Below are 19,260 nucleotides of genomic sequence, written 5' to 3'. Positions count from 1 at the left end.
CCAAGGCTTCTGGGAATTAAATGCGTTAACACCTGTGGCGCCCATGGGCCGGCACCAGATGGACACAGCAAGCACTCGGAAGAGTTCCCCTCCAGCCCGGCTGCCCACGTGCCAGGAGACAGGCACTCAGCTTCTGGACCGCCATGGAAACTGTCACATCCCAACGTTCACCTTCCTCCTCACTTCTGAGCTGAGTGCCGTGCAAGATGCAGCTGGGGTCCACAGGGGGAGGCATGAGGGAGGACAGCCATGGGTGGCCCTGGCCTGTCCCGGTGTGTGGGCCACCCCAGTGCCCAGCACTGGCACACCAAGCCCCCGAGGCCGCTCGCTGCCCACCCAGCCCCAGGCAGACGCACATCCATCTCCCGCGGAGCTGAGCCAGGGCTAAGCAGGATCTGGGCTCCCAATTTGGAGGCAGTGCATCGTCCTCCTTGCCTGGTCCTCTCCCTGCCAGCAGTCCCCGTGCCTGGTGCAAGAAACGTATTGTCTTCCAGTGACGGGCACTGCGGTCTCCCAGGGTGGCCCCGCTGCCCCTGCCACCCCTGGCTCCACAGCCTCCTTGGAGGCAGATGGTGCACGGCCCGCCCCCCTACCACCGGAGTTAAACGGTGCAGGCACAGAGCAGGGAATGATCCTGGGGTGCGAGCTGTCTCCTCCACACTCCTTGTCGTGGCCCGAGCAGGTGGGAGGCCAGAGTCCCACCCAGGATGCCTGTCTGGGTCTCTTGTGCTGCATGAGCTCATTCTACATCCCCGCCCAGCCCCCACCCTGCTCCAAAGCCACAGGCAGGGCTGCGAAGGGCGGGGTTGGGGCCTCGGTTTGGCGGGGCTGTCTCAGGCCATGTGATGGGGGTCAGAGGCACTTCCAGCAGGTCTGGCTGGGAGGTCTCCTCTGGTCCTGTGATCGCCCTGGAGCTTTTCCAGGCATCCTGGTCTTGGGGAGGCTCTGGTTCCAGGGGGGAAGCCGTGGGGAGCTGGCCTGCCCAGGCACTCAGGCAGCTGCGCTGGGGCAGCCTCCAGCCTCCGGCACCTGCCCCTCCCTCGGCCGCCCGGGCTGCAGTTCGAGCAAAGAACAGATGGTGGGGAGCATTTGTGGGGCCAGAGACGCACTTGACACTCCACGTTCAGTCCTCCCAACGCCTGGGCCGCAGGCGCTGACCTCGACCCCTTCCACCTGGAGTTTGCAGAGGCCGTGGGGGTCAGCATCTTGTCCAAGTCACCGTCGGCATGCAGTGGAGCCAGACCTGAATACAGGCCCTTTGGGTCTGAGCTGCATCAGGAGCTCGGGAAGGAGGGTCAGGCCCCAGAGCCCCTTCCGAGAGGCCCCCTGCAGGGCCCAGCACCCCCCTGGGGGGGAGCAGGAGGGGGACTAGGAGAGGAAGAGGGACCGTGGACGCAAGGGCCTGGGAGGGAGGCTCTGATCCCATCCGCTCTATCTGGTCGAAACATCTATGAAAGGAAGGGGGTGGGGTGGGCAGGAAAGCTCTAAAAATAAACTTAGCCATAAACCCAGTTGTGCATTAATTACTCTGGAAGCCATTACGGCTTGAAAACCCCATAACTTTAGTGGAGGCTATTATAAGCATAGCAGCAAAATCATGGAGCAAATTACCAGGCGGTTATTAAGCAGAGCAGGGAGAGCCCCCAGCCTTGGGGAGCACCAGCTGGCCAGCAGGGGGCGGGCCTGAGGGAAATGGGGTCTGGGGCTGGGGGCCAGGGAGCAGAGGCCTGGGGGGACCTGGGGTGGGAGCAGGGGAAGCTACCCCAGACCCAGAGGCCCAAGTCTGAGATGGGGCTGCAAGGACGACCACTGGCCACGGCCCACTTTTCCTGCCTGGCCCTGGAGGGGTGGTGGGTAGCCTGCCTGTGGTCCAGGCTCAAGCAGCCGCAGACCCAGGGCTGCCCTGGGCCCTTGGTGGGCACGGGCAGAGGAGTCAGTGCAAAGATGGAGGAGGGGCTAGGCCGCACCCAGAGCCAGGAGGAGGGGTGCGGCAGGGAGACTGCGGCGCTTGAAGCAAGGTCCTGCCGGCGAGAGTGAGGGTGGGGCCCGGTGTCCGCCGAGGCCAGGACTCCCCACCAGCCACCGCAGTTCGTGTCCGTGACTGGCCCCGCCGCCCAGCCCCTCAGCAAGTGCAGGCGGGGGGCCTCGGCTGGACACAGACAAGGCTGTGCTGAAGGGCGTGTGAGCCCAATGGGACGGCAGAGGGGACGTGAGGGGGCGGGACAGTGCTCTGGCTGCTCCCCCCGGGGCCCCTGCTTGTCCTCCTCGGCCTCCACCCTCATCTCCACACACGGGGCTGGACTGGGAGGTTCTAATGAAGTTTCAGTTCTGCCATTTTAGCACCTTGAGGTTAAGACAGGGCTCTGGTGAGAAAACGGGGTTGGGTGGCATTCAAGGCCAAAGTCAAAGCAAGAGGCCAGCGTAACAGCTTTCCAAGGAGCCCGGTCATGATTCATGGGCCAAGCAGCCCTGGAGATTGGCCACGTCTGGGGAGACCTAGTTATAGGAATTTGCCTATGGGTTTTAGGGTGTCATGGGTTGTGAGAACCAGGGGGTGTCTGGGACCCAGATGGGGGGCCCCAATGTGTCCAAGGCTGGGCTGCAGCCAGGCAGGCTGGACAGGAGAGGCTGGGCCTGGGGAGGCAGGGCCAGGGCAAGGTTGGCTTCAAGGCTGGATTCCAAATGCATGGATAGCCTGCCTCCTGAGCTGCAGGATTCAGACGAAAACCTCACCCGCGTCCCAGCACCTGCGGAGGAGGCTGGTTTAATTCCATTCAGCAAATATTAGTTCAGCATCGGTGGTGGGCAAGGCCCTGCTGGATTCCCCAGACCACACGGCAGCAGGGCAAGGGGCTTCACACGGCTCCGTCCCATCCCTCGGGGAGATGCTGCGGAGATGGCGTGTGCGTGTGTGTGGCGGAAGTCAGTTTCACACAGACCACCCCAGCCCTCGTCTCTGGAGCAGGGTAGGAGCCGTGGTGCTCATAAGCCAGGGATGGTGGCAGTCACAGGAGGCCGCGGGGTCAAGAATCCTTCGAGGTGATGTGGACACTGCACGTGTCCCGACAACTGCACGATCAGCGCTCCTGTCCCCGACCACACGCTCTTCACTGGCCAGCGTGGCACTGCCCGCCTGGGAAGCGGGGCTGAGGCCCGTCCTGGGAGCTCGCCACCCTCTGGGAGTCACCCCGCTGGGCACACCGCCTTTGGCCTCAGTGACGACGTCTCGGAAGTGATCCGAGACCTTGGGACACTCGGTGAGCAAGCTGCGGCGCATCCTTTAGAATTGTTATGATGTTTCCCACCAATCTTCACCTCATTTGGAGAACTTTTTCCCTAGACTCGCCTCATGGGGCCTTCTGAGAGCATTCAACTTAGTTTTCCTAGAAACGACACATTTCTTTCTTTCCAGCTCATGTTTCTTGGTTTATGTCATATTCTGTGATGATGAGAACAAGCAGAACTGTTGCAAACAGGCTGGGAACCAACATTACGGACTCTTGGATCACTGACCGCCAGAGGGGACCCCCAGGCCCCTGAGGACGTCGGTCCTGAGTCACTGGAGGAGAGGTGGTGAGGAGAGCACTGCCGTGCCCGGGAGGAAAGAAACGGGCCCGACACCGGGAGCCTGAGTCCCGCTGGGGCCGAGCAGATGTCAGGGCCCGGGGGTGGGGGGGCCTGGTGGTGGTGTGAGAGGACGGGCGGGGGTACCAGGCGCTGCAGGAAGCAGGACACGGGAGGGGTTAACAGCAGACAGCAGGCGGGTGCGGTTAGGGCTCCAGTTCTACCCTCCAGCCCCAGACAGTGCCCGGGAGGGAGGCTGGATGCTGTCCCCGAGACCTGCAGGGGCCCTAATGGGATCAAGGGATTAGTATTGATCCTGCAGCCGCTGCTCAGGACAAGCCAGATGCCAGAGCTAATCAGCTCCTGTCCAGTCAATCCACACTCCATTAACCGGCCCCAGGCCTCTCCTCCCTGGCCACTGCACCCACACCGGCTCCACGGGGGAGGGGGCAGGACACGGGGGCCTCTCCACCCACCATCTCTGTCTTCTCCCTGCTCCCGTCCCCACCACCCGCAGGGGACCAGACACAGAGGGGTCCACAGCTCCTTCCACCTACGAGGAGGGCGTGATGCCCAGGAGGGCTTAGGGTTGGCCCTGCAGCTCACAGCCCTGCCCTGGGCAGGTGGGATTCATTTCTTCATAAAGCTGGTCCTTTATCTCCACAGCAGCCTGTGGGGCAGGCAGGGAGGTTTCATCCCCATTGTACACGTGAGGAAACCGAGGCTTGGAAAAGCCCAAGGTCCTGGAGTCAGCAGAGCTGCTCACATCCAGGTGCCCCATGCACAGTGCTCCCTGCCTGCAGGCCGGCCCTCCAGGGCCACCCCCAGGAAGGGGCTCCCCAGCGGGCTTTCACGGTGGGGGCTGAGGAGGAGGGGTGGCCAGGCCCTGGGGGTTCTGCATCCCGGACCCCAGGCCTCGTGCCATCTCGTTCCCTTCTCGCCAGGAGACCAGGCCCCGGCTGGGGCAGAAGGATGTCAGCTCGGCTCAGGCCGGTGTAAACCACACGGAACAGCTTTGGGTTTCTTTTGCCCAAGAGTCAGGAAACACAGTTCATCGGTCGTCTGTCTGAGGTGGTTCCCTTGTTTTCTTTCTTGGTTTTTCAGATATAGCCTTGGGATCAGGTTTGGATTCTTAGTAAAGAGTGAAAATGGGGGTCTGGTCTGCGTGGTCCCCCCTGCGTCACTGCAGGAATTTGAACGGAACAAGCTATCAGCCCCAGTGGGTTTACTGGAGTTCCTAAATCAGCGGCGTGGTCTTTGGGCAGAAGGGTGTCCACTCGTCCCACAGCCTCCTCGCAGAAGGGCTTCAACTGGGGGGTTTCCTGCTGCTGCTCTGGGCTGCGCCCGGAGCACATGGGTGACCTGCGGCTCGGCTCAAGGTGGGGACAGCGACCAGAGGGACACAGACCGGATGGAGAACTGGGCCGTCGGACAGTGGCCGGCTGGGCCGAACGCCCCCTGTGAAGAGCCACCACGCAGAGGGTCTTGGGGTGGCCGTGCAGGGCTGGGCGGGGAGGGCACCCAGCAGGGAGGTGCTGACGGGAGCCCTGGGCAGGCGGGCAGAGAGTGGCACAGCCGCGGTCTTCCCCTGCGTGGTGGGGGGGACAGTGAGGGTGGGCCCGGCTCTGCCATCTATGGACTGGGGAGCGGCCCCTGCATGGAGTCCAGCTTCTGGCCCTCGGCTTGGCCTGGGGTTGGGGGAGGCTTGGTCTTGGCAGGAGCTGCCTCCCCGACCCCCTCTTCCCCTTCCTCCCTGTATCTCTGTCCCTGCCCCCTTCTGGCAACCGCGCCAGCTTTTAAGAGAATGTCACTGTCCCCAAGACGAGTGCCCCTGTGTTCTCCCGCAGCCGACCTGTGGTCACATGCTTACAGCTCTAACCACCCAGTTCTCCTCCATCTCCACCTTCCGTGGGTCAGGAGCCCAGCCGACGTGCGGGGTCCCATGCGCAGGGGCCCCTGGAGGGCTGAACGGGGTGCACTTGGTTCCACGCCCGGGGTTGGGGGGCGGCAGAGGCCACTGCCCCGAAGTCACAGGACCGTGGGCGGCTCTGCCCTTGGCTCCCTGCCCCGTGTCCTCGGCAAATACGGTCACCCATGCCCTGGGACCAGCAGGGAGGGCACCTGGGGCAAGTCTGCTGCCGGGACGCGTCCTCCAGGACACTATGAGACTGCAGGAGGGACAGCCCATCACCTTGACCACGTTCTCCTGGTCACAGGCGTGTCCACACTGAAGGCGTGGACAGTGGGCGTCAGAGGTCACGGGGACACCTTAGGGCCTCTCCAGCACAGCAGGGAGGCCAGGTCACTTCCCGACCTCAGCTCCCGTCTGGCCCCGCAGCCAGCACACGCGAGGGGCTCCCCGTGGCCTCCCCCTCCCCCTGCCCGCTCTAGCCTCAGTCCCCTCCTCCAGCCTGGAGCTGTTCTGTGTCTGGAATGTTCCACGGACACCTTAAACACAGCAGAGACCCCACCGTCGTCTTTCTTTCCAGAGCAGCTCCGTCTTCCTCCTCGTCTCGGCGGCCAGCACAGAAATCCCGGGCTGTTCCCACCGCTCCCTGCAGCCGCCGGGCCACGCCGGATGCCGGTCCAGGCCTGCTCTTTCCTCCACGGCCTCCCATTGAGATCTGTCTGCACAGTCCACCCCGCTGCCTGGCCCGCCCCCCTGACTTGCTCTCCCCAAGACCTCCTGAGTCCCCCTCCGTGGCATCCGAGGCGCTCGGCTGTGCTGCCTCACCCACCACTAACTGCCTCCTCTCTGCTGCCCTTCCACCCCCTGCCACCACCGTCCCTGACCCCACGTCCAGCCCGGCGCCTTCGCTCCCTGCAGCGCTCGTGAGAGCTCTGGAAGCTGGCAGACCTGCCTCGGTCCATCGGATGGTAACTCCCCTCCCACCCCGAGGTCTGGGCCAGCCCCGGGGGCACAGGTCTCAGGCCGAGTCCAGAGACCCAAAAAGCAAGCCAGCCCGGCCCTCACAGCCAGCATCCCCTCATATCCTTTCTCCCTGTGGCCTCTGACCCCTGCTGCCCCCTTTGCCAGGCCTCTGCCATGGCCCAGCGTGGGGGCCTGTGTGTCCCTGGGCCCGCTGGCTGCCACGGGGTCCTTGCCCTGTGGAGCCCCGAGTACCAGCTTCGTCACTGTGCCCCCACCCCCTGCCCGCTTGACTCCATCTGACTGGCCCGACGGCAGTGGCCGCAGCACCTGCTCTCCCTCCTCCTGGATGTGTAATTTGTAGTTTCACTCAGGAGTGCGGCTGGGGCCGAGTCCATTCTGCGAGCTCCATGGGGCCACCCTCTCCGGGTGACTTCACAGGGCTGCCCGTTCATGTCTTCACACACGTGTGCATGCGTGTGTGCTCGTGGCCAGCACCCTATCTGAATGAGTGCACATGTATCTGTGGGCCCACGCATGGGTCTCCGTTCAGCGAAAGATGAGCTCTCGAGCAGACCAAGGTCGGCTTCTTTGTGCCTGCGGCACGAGCCCAGAGAGCAGAGGGCTTCACTCGCGGCTCCGAGGACCGTCTCCCTGCACCCTCCGCCTGCCCCCCGCCCGCCCTGGCCACAGGCTGAGCAGCACCGGCAGGTAGGTCACCCTGGCACAGGCCGAGGTCCCGCCGGGACACGGTCCTGCTCGATTCCAATACGGTCACAGCAAATGCCCTTGATTGAACACGCCAACCTTTCCCGCCAGCGCCCAGCTCACTGCATCGCCCAGCATCCTGTGAGGTGTGGGGCAGCTTGGGACACAGTGACACCCACTGGATCAGGCCAGTGCCTGTGGGGGCAGGAGCCGAGGGCTCCGCAGATTCTGATGGGCAGCGGGGCTGGGGGACCAGACGAGCAAAGCCAACAGCTTCCAGTGGACCAGGGCAGCAAGAGCCACCGGGTGGCCGGGCGGGCCTCCCCTCCTGCCAGGCTGCCCAGCATGGGTGGGAGCAGTGCGCTCCCTGCCGAGGCTGAGGACACCAGAGCTCAGAGGACTGTGGGACCCTTGCACCCTGGGGTCCAGGAGCTGGGGTGGTGCAACCGGGTCTCCTTGACCCCCCTCCACTGGGGAGGCCCAGGGAGGCTGAGAAGGGCCCAGGGCTGCACTGCCTGGTGGGTATGGAGTGCTGGCTGCAAGGACGGTCCACAGCGTGGAACCTGGCACAGGTCCTGGTGACCCTGGCGGGCCAGTGAGCAGGGCATGTGGTCTCAGCAAGGCCAGGAGACCAGTACTAAGCAGGCTGGGTAACCTGGAGGTTCTGGCCCTGGAAATGAGGGTCTGACGCCCGGCTGGGCCAGGACAGCTGTGCAGGGCTGTGGGCGAGGCTGGGATTTGGATGCCCTGGAGGGGTGTGAGCGGCCGAAGGCAGTCTGTCCCCACTGCACCGTCCCCTGCCCTTGGGCTGTGCAGCCTCCATTTCCTCTGGTGCTGATGGCGAGCGGTTTGGGGTGGGGTGCTGACCGGGGGACACCACCTGGAGCTCTGCACCCTCGGCCTTATCCCTCCCCCTTCGCAAGCTTTCCCAGGCCTGAGCGTTCAGTGTCCACACAGCAAACGGCCAGCCCGCATCCTGCGACAGCTTGTCGGTTTCTGTGTCCGTCCGCAGCCCCCAAGCCATGGACTCCTCTGGATCCACCCCAGGCCCGGGCCAGACACGGAGCAGGGGCTGCACCAGTGTCCCTGTGACTGAGTCCCTTCTCGGTGACTCTTACCAGGCCACTTTGGGATCAAATGAGGGGTCCATGGAAAACACTATCACAGCGCCTGGCCCACACAGAGCACCATGAATGCTGGGCGACGTCAACTGTAATAGAAATTATAGCAGCAACCATGTTGTTTGAATCCAGCCGAGTCCAAGTGTCTGGAAGAGAAGGGGAAGCCAGGGCACCTCAGCTCCCCCACTGGGTCAGCATTGACCGGTCCCTGGGCAGTTCTTCTAGCAGATTCCTCCCTCCCAAGGACAAGGCTGTGCCGAGGAGGGTAGTCCATGGGGCGTGGGCTCCGTGGCAGTGTGATGAACGGGATGTCCCGGCTCCTGGCCGCGGGCTGCCTGCCTGTCCCAGCTGTCCCAGCTCCCTGGGCGGGCACCGCTTTTGCAGTTCTTCTTTTACAGATTTGGAAACTGAGCTGGGCCTGCCCTGGTGTTGGGACACCTTCCTGTCCCCCCCCCATTAGTCCTGTGTCCCTGCCCAGCCTCCAGGATTCGCACCCAGGGCAGGACTGGGGATTTCGGAAGGTCAGGGGTCCCCCGTCTCTCCTCCTGTCTCCAGAGCTGTCAAAGCTGCGGTTCTCCTCCTTCGGGCTGAGCTTGGGGGTGTGGGACCACTGACCCCGGGCTGCTCGTTTCCTGCTCTTTCCCCCTAGAAGCAGGTGAGGGCTCCCGGAAAGCTGCTCTCACCACCTCTGTTTCCTGTTACTCCTGCTGGGTCCCTCGTCCCCTCCCCTGCGTGTCAGCTGCGCCCACTGCCTGATGAGAGACAGTTCAGGGAAAGTGTTGCAGGAGGTGCAGGGGGTCCAGCCCAAGAAGGCCCGTGAGCCCGAGCGGGCAGCACGTGCTCCCCCCGAGAGGCACGACGGATGGAGGATCCCTAAACTCAGCCCCCAGACGGTAGATGCCGCCGACACTCTCTGTCTGTTTTACAGGTCGTGCATTATACAGCCGGCAGCAGGGCAGCACGACGGCTGAGACAGGGCTGAGCATCGCGGAGCTGCGTGCAGCGGGGCTGGCCCTGCGCACGGGGCTCCTGGGTCAGCAGGGCTCCCGGCCCAGGGACAGGCTCTGCGAGGAAGGGTCCTGGGTGGGGGGTCTGGAGGGAGCAGGGCAGGCGACCCTGTCCCTACACCGGCCCCACCTGGTGCCTCTGCCTGGCATGCTCTTCCCTGGCCGAGCTCCTGCCCCACCTCTGGGCTGGCCAGGCGCACTCTCCCGGGGACTGTCATGCGGGCTGGGCCCTGGGGACACGCGGTTGGCACTGGGCAGGCGGCGGAAAGCAGGGCTCCGTCCTCCCTGCTCCTCGTGGCACCTGGGGCACCGAGGCGTCTGCGGCCTCCCGGAGGGAAGGGCAGTGGGGAGACACCATTGTGACCACTTCTGCCCCACAGTCTGGCATCAAGTGACCCGCCAGCCTGATGACCAGGCAGACAAAACACATCCACACGGTGCAATCCAGCCCGAGCGGGGACGAAGCCCGGACCCCTGCTCCGACGTGATGACCCCGGAGGACGCTGCACTCAGGGAGGGGCAGGTGCAGCAGGGCCAAGCCCATGTGACCCACCTACAGAGGAGGGTAAGTGGTCAGACTCGTAGGGACAGAAAGCAGAAGGGTGGCTGTCAGGGCTGGCGGTGAGGGGTTTAAAGGGTACAGAGTTTCCAGTTTGCAAGATGAAAAAGTTCTGGAGATGGATGGTGGCACGACACCGCGAACGTACTTAATGCCAGTAAGCACTTAAAGGCGGTTAAGATGGTACATTTTCATTTCACTTTACTTTACTTTTTTTTTTAACTACAAAAACGAACCTGTCATCCAGAAGTTCTGGTTAGATGGGTCAGCAATGACACATCGAGACACTGGTGGGGCATAAGAGGGCTTTCCTTGCAGCGGGGCTGGGTGGGCACCTGTGTGTGGTCCCAGTCCGTGGCCCTCCTGCTGGCTGTCACTTGGGAGCGTTACCATGAGGAAATACGCACAGGGCACGCCTAGGGGACGCAACCCCAGGGGTTCCAGATGAGCTGCTAGGAGTGAGCAAGACATGGCCAGAGGATGGAATGCACACCCACAAACTCACACGCATGCATGCACACACGTGCACTCACACATACGCATGCATGCACACACTGGAACACACAGGCACGCACACGCAAGGCAGCCTGCTAGGTCTCCAGTCTTGGGTGTGGGGAGGGGTGGAGGCTGGAATGCTGGTTTACAGGAGGGAGAGGAAGTTAATATCGGCAGGTGATGAGTTAGGTGAGTAATGCTTCGGCTTTAGTTCCGAAGCTTTCTGAGAGAAAAAGAAAAGAACCTGCTCAGAGGCATTACGGCAACCCAAGCAGAGCCGCCTGGGAGCAGAGCGGGCCCGGGGCCCAACGGGCAGCCCCGCTGTGAGCCGGTCCGTCCTCCTGCTCTGTGCTGTGCGGGGAGGGCCTCCCCGGAGGCCTGGTGTGGCCACTCCACTGGCCGCACCTTCCAGTAACTGGGCCTCCAGGGATGCAGCCTGACACCCCGAGTCCACTCTGACCTCCAAGGGCGTCGGGTCAGTGACGGGGGAGGGGGCTGAGGACGAGCCTGGATTTCCTCAGGCTGCAGAGGCCGCCCAGGGGACCCCAATCAGCTAATGGGGACCCAGGGCTTCGGGTTTGGGCTGAGCGGGGCTGAGCGGAGCTGGAGCTCCCAGAACCGGTCTCGAGCCAGCGAGGGCCCCGATGGCTCACCCAGCCTGAGGATTTCCAGGCTGACCTCGCCCCTCTGGTCAGAGTGTGCAAGCACGTATCATGCAGGCTGATGATTCACTGGTTTAATTAAGGTTTCGTGTGTATTTTTAATGCGTTGCCTGTGGCCTGAACCAGCTGACCTTCCCTGGGGCCCTGTCAGGATAGTTTAGCTGGGTCCTCCTGGGGCAGCTATCACGGGAGGAGAGCGAAGGCCTGTGCCGGCTGGTGGGGGAGAGGAGCCCGGCTCTCAGTGTGGGCCTCTGACCCCGAGCCAGGGGGGCTGCTCCCGTGGTCCTGCTGCCTGTCTCTGTCCTGCAAGAGCACAGGGGACCTGAGAGAGGGAGGGGTGGGCGTTGGGAGACTCAGGTCACAGTCTGGGACCAGGCACCAAAGTGCTGTGTGACCTGAAACAGGAGTGGACCCTCCCTGGGCACCGGCTTCCTTATCTGCAGAAAGAAGGAAGCACCTACAGCCACAGAATCCTAATCCCAGGCCAGGCCGTCTGCTGGCCTCACCGCTAGTCCATGGCTATGGATGCGGATTCCTGCTCCCAGATCCGTTCCCTCTTCCCTTTGCCTTCTTGGCTGGTGGGCTCCCCACGCCTGCCTCCTGCTCCTGGGGCGTCCGTCATGGAGAGCTTACCAAGGGAAGCGGTGTAATCGCGGTGGGAAATGTTCACATGCTTCATGCTCCTTTCATTGCAGATGAGGAGATAGAGGCTCCTGAGATTCTGTCACCCAGAGAGCGGCCGACACAGCTGGGCCTGGAACCGGGCTCAGCCAGCTGACCGCTAATCCCGTCTGGCCCAGGGCCCCTCTCGCTCCGCTGGACCAGGGCTCCTTCCCTTAGGTCCAGGGCTGGGAGCTCAGGCAGAGCCCTCACGTCCCCACCGAGATGCTGGCGGAGGCCGGAACCCCATTTGCTCCTTTTACTTTGAACACACAGGGGCTAAGGAAATGCTCTTTGGTGGGAGCTGCGTCTGCTCCCCTGTGGATCTGGCAGTGTTCATCTGCAAAGGCAGACACACACCCCACCTCATTTTCTGTCCCTGGAGAGTGGTGCAGGGCTTATTAACCGGCCACGTCCCCATCACAGGGGAGGAAACTGAGACTCAGGATGGCTGGGAGATGGAAGCGAGGCCACACGCTGGGCCCCTCGGCACGCTTGGCACAAAGTAGGCTGTTCCCTAAGTGTCTGTTAGGTGACATCTTAACTAAATGAGTAATAAAAAAAATTGCTAAGCAAAGCACTATTCACGTTCTAAGTGAGTAACATGATTAACTGTTATCCTCATTCCTGCCTCACAAACATCCTGTTATCCCTGCTTAGAGACAAGACATGAGGGGCACAGAGAGGTTAGGCAATGGCCCAAGCCACACAGCTGTGCGTGGCAGAGCCGGGATGTGAGTCCAGCAGCCCACGCTGTCAGCGCCTCACTAAACCAGCTGTGTAGAGCCCAGAACAGCACTTGCCAGGAGAACTTGGGGACGCTGGGCACATCCTACGTGCATCCGTGCCATCCAATATGGTGGCCACAGGCCATGCGTGCTGCTGCGCTCTTGAAATGTGGCTGGTGTGGCTGCGGGATGCCCACCAGGGAGGGAAAGCAGCCCGCCCCACGTCCAGTGTTGGGCTCTAGGGCTTCTGAGCGCTGGTTAAATGAACAGCCCAGGGTCCTGAGCGTAAAGAGACTCACGGCCTCAGAGGACAGATTGTTCCACTACTTCACGCAGAAGGAAGCAAGACGGAGAGGAGTGAGGGGGAGGGGACCGCATGCGCCCAGGCTTGCACGGGGGTCAGCAAGCACCCACAGACCAGGTCCCCTCCTAATACCCACAGCCCTGCCCTCTGGTCTCTGCTCCCCCTGCTTCCCTTCCCCCTCCTCATGAAGCAATAATAAGGGCTCACGTCTTCTACCTGCAGGGCAGGAGAAACCCTGCTGACAGCTCTAACACTGCAGGCAAGGCTCATCCCCAATCCAGCCAACTCTTGGAGGTCCAGACTGAGAATCCCCACTTTTGGGCTTATCGGTGGCAAAGCCCTAATCCCTGCCAGGCGCTTGGCTGGAAGGCCGCTATCCTGCTGTCAGCTGGTGTGCTCAGGGAGTACAGATTCATTTTAATATTGGCTGGAGCTAAACCTCATTAGAAAAGTAAATTTGCTGTAGCTGCAGAAAAAAAAAAAAAAGCAACCCACACAGTCCTTCCTCCTAAAGCTAAACAGAAAACCTGATTTGATTTTGGATTGTTTGATGCTTTACGTCCCCAGTACTGGCCCAGAGCCTGGAACACAGTAGGTGCTCAGTGAATGTGTGTGGAAGGGGGCTTTTGAGCGACTTCCGCCCACTCTGCCAGCTTCTAGCACCGATACCAAGAGGCCACCGGCCTGGAGTTCTCGTCAGTTGTGTGGATTTTTTGGGACAACCACTGTCTGAGACGTGCAGTGACCACACTGACCACCGATTAGACACGGGACCCATGTGGCTGCCATTCGGCAAGGAGACACCAAGCATGCCTCGATGCAGAGGCGTGGCAGGGGCTGGACAAGGCCCAGAGTCTGGAGGCGTAGGAGTCTGAGGGGAGAGCCGGCAACAAGGCCAATGTGACCGGCCCCAGAGTGGGCCAGAGAATTGCTACTCCAAATTCTAGAGCCATCCAGATCCCAGAAGAAGGTGGGGAGGCGAGCGAAATACAGTCGTTACAGTAACATCCACCGAGCACTTCACCTACAAACAGCCTGGTGGGAGAGGCTCCTGGATTTGTGCGCCTTCGGGAAACCAGGGCTTAGAGGGCTCCACTTTTCCTGAAGTCCACCCAGCTGGTCACAGAGGGGCTGAGGCTGCCCCGGCCTGGCCAAGCCTGTGCCCTGCACGGCACTACCTCCTTGCCCCCCACCCCACGCTCTAAGCAGGGTCCCCAAAGGCCTGGAGGCCTGGAGGCCTGGAGGTGCAGGAAGGAGGTTTTCCTTTTCCTTCTCCCCAGGTGCTGGATCCCCCAGAGTCCACTGTACCCCGGGGCCGGGAGGGGTGTGGGGCAGGCACCAAGAGGTGGGTCTCCCTGAGAGTCCCAGATCTCACAGCCTGTCCCCCTTCTGCCTGAGGAACTCCCTCTGAACCCCACATTCATCCGAGCCTCGGGAAGAGCCCTCCTCAGTAGGCCGTCCCCCCTGCTCCACGGAGGGCCTCCTGCCCTGGCTGATGGCTGCCGCCAGGGGCATCCTGGAAGGAGGCCCGAGGCTGGCCCACCCGTGCCCCTGGGCCCCCGTCATCTGTGCCTCCGTGTCTTTGTCTGCTGTCTCTCGCGCTTCCCTGCCTGTCTCAGGCTCTCAGGTTCTCTCTCTCCCCGAGCCCTGCCCCTCTCCCCCTTCAGTTCTCAGCAGAGGGGAGCACTCAGGCCCCTCCGCACCAGCTCAGGCCCCCCTCCGGCCAAAGCTGAACCAACACGCTCCCTGATCCGAGAGCCTGGCTCGGGGCAGCTCACCCTGCCGTACCCGCCATGCTTGCAACGCTCCTGCCCTGCCTCATACGCTGTGCCACGACCAGAGAGGTACAGCTGCCCGGGGTCCCTCACCCCTCGCCCTTCAAAACTATGGTGGGAAAATGCAGGTCCGTCCAGAGGCCTGATGCCGGGGACAGGGCGGGCCCCACCAGCATCTTCCTCTGGAGCCCCCGGTCTCTGCCTGTCCCCATGCTTCAGGTGGAAGGTCAGTGCCTGCTGGTCCAGAAACCTCTGTGCACGTACTCAACCCAGCACCCGTGAGCCTCCAACAGGCGTGAACAAGGAGGGATTCCCCAGCATGTGCGGGTCAGGTACAGAATCGTGCACAGCAAGCCACTCGGCGCCGGTGCTGAACGGGGCACAAATCCATCAACCCTCCCTGTTCCATAACCTGGGCAAGCCTTCCCGCTCCCACCCAAAGGGGCACAGGGGAGTGCATGCAGCTCCAGAACATTTGGGGATGACGGGCATGGACTGGGCACAATGGATAGTCTCTTTGAAGGTCTCATGGGGAAGGGTCTTTGTTCCAAACAAAGGAAGGGGGGGACTTGACGTTTGGCCCAGTACAGGCAGTAGCAGTCACCAGCTAAGCAGATTTGGGAAGAAATGTCTCAATCTCTGTGGTGAGGCAGGGAGACGTGAGGGACAGAAGGCAAATCTCAGAGGACCCTGGAGCCACCGTCCTGTGAAGCCACCCGCCCCACGACGCCAGTAACTTATGCAGCTGTGCCCTGTTTCCGCACAACCACACTGGAGGCGCCACAGGCTTTGCACTGGGACATCCGCGCCCAGTCCTTTCAACTGGTACATGTTGCACAGCCCAAGCTCCCGATGGGTACCCCACCCAGACTGGTACCCACGCAGGTAGAGCTGTCCCCACCAGCCTGGGGCGACCAACCGTCCGCAAGGCCGGCTTCAGCATCCAGTGCAGAGAGCTCCCCGGAGCCCCTGAGACCCAGTTTCTACAAGAATCCAGGCAAACGGTGCCCAGCTGAGACTAGGCCTGGCCAGGGGAGGACGGGGCAGGGGGGTGCCGTTAGGGCCTTGTTTACGCATCTGTGTCTGGGTGGGTGCGGTCTCTCCGACCTCAGCTGCTGGGTCCCAGGCTGTCCCCAGGCACAGTTAGATCCCTGGCCTCCTACTCCAGTCCCTCCTGCCTCACCTCTCTGTTCCTTCTCGGAAGTTGCGGGCTCTAGCTTGGGAGGGAGCAGGACCCCAGGCCGGAGCCCGGCGGCGGAGAGCTGGTGGTGAACTTGGTCGTGCCTCCCCCCGCCCCCTGCACTGAATGTCCTAAGGACGCTGGGTCCCCTCGCCACCGCTCAGCCCCTCAGCCTCCCGGCAGAGCTTCAGAGACGTAACTTGCCAGTGGCTGGAGCCTCAGAGCTTGGGGACGACGCTGGGGAGCCGCTGCGGCGGGTGCTGGCCCCCGACTCCCGGCCACCGGGAACCACCTGCTGAGGTGGGGAGGAGGAACCAGCGAGCTAAGAGCCCGGCCCGTTGTTGGAAGCTGCCGAGTACCAGCTTCCCCTTCCCGCCGGCCCGAGGAGGGCAGGCATCGCCCAGGTTTGGTTTCGCAGCCCCTCGGAGGAGGCAGCGCCTTCCGCCCCGGCCGGGTCCCTAGCTGGCTCTCCAGCCGCCCCACTGCAAAGCACAGCCACACAGGCGCGCGCGCGCGCGCACACACACACACGGGCGCGCGCATACGCGCCCGGGAGGACATGGCGCGGGGACCGATGCGGAAGCATAAAGGGGCTCTGTGCGCGGCAGCGGGGGCACTGACCTGCGGCGGCGAGTCCGGATCGTCCCCGGCGCGCTCCATCGCGGTGGCGGCCCCTACGCGCCGGCCCCGTCGCCCCCAGGCTGTTGGCCCGGGCCGCGCGCGCCTCCAGCCCCGGGGGCTCTCGGGTTGCGGGCCCCCGGGGGCCCCTTCATCGCTGCGGGGTCCGCGCCGCCTGCCCGCCCGCCGCCCCGGCCCGGCCCGGCCCTTCTGCGCTCGGCGAGGCGGCGGCCGAGCCCGGGAGCGCGCGGGGGGCGCGGGGCGGGGAGCCGGGAGGGGAGGCCGGGGGCGCAGAGAAGAGCGGGGCGGGCGGGCCCGGGCGCAGGGCGGAGGCGCGGGCACCGGGGCGCGCGGCCGGAGCCCAGCCGACCGGGCCGGCGCGGAGTCCCCTCGGCGGCGGCGGATGCGCCCGGGCGGCCGCTTCTGTGACAGCGCCGCCAGCCCCGCGCCCGCCCCGCCTCCGCTCCCCGCCCCGCCCCCGCGCCCGCCCCCGCCCCCGCCCCGAGCGAGCGCAAGCAGCCGGCTGGACCCGCACAGCGGATGGTCGGTACCACCCTCGCGGGCTGAGGCGGGGCGGGAGGAGGGAAGGACCCCGGAGTGGTACCACCCTCGCGCCCTCCCCGGCCGAGGCGGCCCCGGCCCCTTGGGCTGGAGCTGGGCTGCGGGCGGGGCGACACCGCCAGGCCTCGCTCTCGGGAGTTAAAGCCCTCCAACCCCCACCCCGCCTCCATCCAGGCCGTTCCTGGCGCCCAGCTTGGCAGCCTTTCTCAAAGGGTGATTGTTTCCGGGCTGGGCAGTTGGGGGGCGGTTCTCTGGGACCAGGAGGCAGAGCGGGAGAGTGGGGAGGGTGCGGCCCCCCCTTGGCTTCAGGCACCCGGAGGGGGAGATGGCTGGTGGGGGCGGGTGGTACCTGCCCAGATACAGCGGTGCCTGTGGGGTGGAGCTGGGGGGGTCCTCGGCTGTCGGGGCACTGCTGCCTTGTCGAAGGCACGCCAAGCTGCTGTGGGTCAGCCTCCCCATCTCCCCCCATCAAAGGACCCTGGACTTTCCAAAGAGAAGGCAGCAGGCCATGTGGGGGATTGGAGAGAGGCTGGAAAGGGGTAACAGGAGCAGACGGGAGCAAAGGGCCAGCAGGTATCCGGAAGTGTCAGCAGGTATCCGGAAATGTCAAGGGCTCCTTGGGCCAAGAAGCCCCTGCACGTTCCTTGCCTGTGTGTGCCCGGTGGGCTAGGGGTGTGAGTCCTATGCGTGCGCATGAGAATGTATGGGGTGCAGCTGTAGCCCTCCGTGGAGGTACTTCCAAATGCTCTTTTGTGGAGTTGCCGGAGACTTAGAGGCCATCCTTGTATATGTTTTGAGGGTTGACACTCCCAGCGGTCCTTCTCCTGGACATCTGTAGTCAGGGCCACCCTGGTCCTCCTTGCAGCCCCAGGAACGCCAGCTCCAGTAGGTGGGGTTCTGGCCCCAGGGGAACCAGAAAGATGTCAGTGCTTTTTAGTTGCTCAGAGGCCTCCTTCCCTCACTCGGTGACTGACTCTCGACCCTCTGTCAGGTGTTTCTGGATCAAAGTGGTACCAATGGGCAGTGTGTCTCTGTGCATTGGGGGACCCCTTTCCCTGTCACCTTCTCTGGCCTGATCAGTACAGAGCCAGGTCCTGCTTCTTGTGCTGAGTATGTGAGGCAGGTGGGGCTCGGGTAGAAGCAGGTGTAGGGGCTTCACAATCAGCTGCTTTGGTCAAGATCTTGAAGTGAGGAAAGGGTCCCACCGAGCATACCGTCTCAGGGACATTTGAAAATATAGTTAATTGCTGCCTCTAGGGACAGCTGTCCCTCCCTCCAGTCCCTCTTCCATCCTTGTGTTTAACGGCCCTCTATGCCATCAGGGAAGTTCTGCCAAATCTAACCTGAGTACCTCCTGCTGCAGTGCAGGATCCTTTCTTCATTCTTGTAATGAGGCAGGAATTACAGCAAGTCCTCCTCTGCTTTTTCCTTCCCCTGTTGGAATAATCCTTGCTCCTTGAGACTGCTGAGAGGCCGTCTCCTGATTCAGTGCTCTCCTTGCCTCCTCGTGGGCAGTGGGGGTGGGGGAAGAGGACCGCGCAGAAGAGCCCGGGGTCGGGGGTGGGGCTGGCCTTCACTTTGCATGGATACCCACTGCCCCATTGAGTCATGTGGTACAAAGGGCAGGGCAGAAATCACCCGGAGACCTTTAGTTCTCCCCTCATCTTACAGACAGGGAAGAGAGAGTGTGGAGAGTGGGTATGAGGACATGACGGAGTCACCGCATCCCTCCATCAGTTCCCCCAGGATGAGGCACGGCCCCCAGCTGCTGAGCTCGGGGGAGGTCGTGTGGAGGCCTGGCTTTCAGGCCGATTCTGAAGGCCCTGCCTGAGTGACCCCCTCCCTGGCCGCCAGTCTCTTCAGGAGCAGTCAGTCGAGAGGTTGGACTAACTGTTCTGGTCCTGACTGCCATGGCCAGGCCAGTGGGCCCTCTCTGCAGCTGTTCCCGCCTGCCCTCCCTTTGTGTAGCAGGAGGGGAGCCAGATGGGACTGGAGGGGGGGTGACGGGATGTACCCTCACCATTGTTGGAAGAACAACAGTGACAGTAAACCCTTTTCTAGGGACCTGTTTGCAGTGTAGCCCCAGTCTCTGTTTATGGAATTTTTAAATTTTAATTTTTATAGCCAACTTAACACAATAAAGTAGGATTAAAATTAGCACGATAAGTTTCGGTGAGGAGAGGACAGCTGTCGTTGGTTTCGGTGGGAAGTTCTGGCAACACCCCAAGTGCGTGGACACACACGGATGCGCACACAGCTATGTGGACACAAAACACGCACACAGAGGCAGATACACACGCAGATGCGCGCACCTACGCCCTCTGATACCCCGCAGGCACATGCGCGTGCATGGACCCCCCGCACACAGGCAGACACACGTGTGCACACCCACCAGCCGCCACAAAGTGGTTGCTGAACGCCTGCCTTCCTGCCCGTTCCCTGTCTTCCT

This window comes from Hyperoodon ampullatus, assembly GCF_949752795.1.
Source record: "Hyperoodon ampullatus genome assembly, chromosome: 7".
In the NCBI taxonomy this organism is placed as follows: domain Eukaryota; kingdom Metazoa; phylum Chordata; class Mammalia; order Artiodactyla; family Ziphiidae; genus Hyperoodon; species Hyperoodon ampullatus.
This window is presented reverse-complemented; position numbering follows the sequence as displayed.